This window comes from Myotis brandtii, unplaced genomic scaffold (genome assembly GCF_000412655.1).
Source record: "Myotis brandtii unplaced genomic scaffold, ASM41265v1 scaffold426, whole genome shotgun sequence".
Classification (NCBI taxonomy): domain Eukaryota; kingdom Metazoa; phylum Chordata; class Mammalia; order Chiroptera; family Vespertilionidae; genus Myotis; species Myotis brandtii.
Genome location: NW_005366314.1, coordinates 149,084 through 149,942, shown reverse-complemented (window position 1 = coordinate 149,942; position 859 = coordinate 149,084). Strand labels below are relative to the sequence as shown.

General features: G+C 58.2%; 1 protein-coding gene across 1 annotated transcript in view; it reads right to left on the bottom strand.

The window, feature by feature from the left end:
* GZMK (granzyme K (granzyme 3; tryptase II)) overlaps window positions 1-859 on the bottom strand; it is a 6,974-nt gene that overhangs the window by 1,276 nt on the left and 4,839 nt on the right. The gene's annotated exons all lie outside the window — the stretch shown is intronic.

Sequence of the window (859 nt, the reverse complement as noted above, 5' to 3'; positions counted from 1 at the left end):
GCTGCGAACACGTGCTTAGGACAGCGATCTTGCAGCCGTGTGCTGCGGCAACAGGCGTGCCGCGAGAATGCTTACAACACGCGACACCGGCTCCTGACCCGGGCACCGGCCTCCTCCCCCCCGAGGTCGGTCGCCAAATAAGAAACGACAACAGCTCACGCAGCAATAGCTGTCGGTGTGAATGAATCAAAATTATGCCTATGTTTTTTGTCAGATCAGAAAAATAAAATATTTTTTGGGTGTGGGCCAGAATTTAGTCATTAGCCTGTGTGTGCCGGGGGTGAAGGACGGTTTAAATTGCTGGGTTGGGGAATGGTGGTCTTGGGGCGCCACACACACATGATCTTGGAGTCATCACAGCCTCCGTCCCTTAACCACACGTATGTAAAGTATGATGTGAACAGTGTGCCACCGACCTGTCACCTGCCACCATGCACGCCTATTTCTTAACTCCCCCCGGAAACACGATTGGAAATGTGTGACCGCTGTGCCTTTTGGCGAGTCGGTCGGATGATTCCAGAAACGCACTGCAGTGTGGCTTCTGCACGTGAGCGTGGTGAGGCCTCTCTTCTCCAATGTGAGGGGCCTGTGCTGGGAGAGGTGCCCTCTAACCCCGCTAGTGACCTCCCAGCTGGGACGCTTCCCAGGGATGGAGGCCCCGAGGACACCCCGGAGAGGCACCAGGCGAGGCCTAGTGTCCTGAGGCACACACATGGGGGGAGCACACATCCCGCGTGGGTGTGTCCTTAGGATTCGTTCACACGGAAGAGGGACAAGGCCGAGGGCGCTGTGCGGGGACGGAGAGCGGCTGCCGGACGAGGCTCTGTGCTCTCCGTGCCCTGGGCTCGGTGCTGGGGAG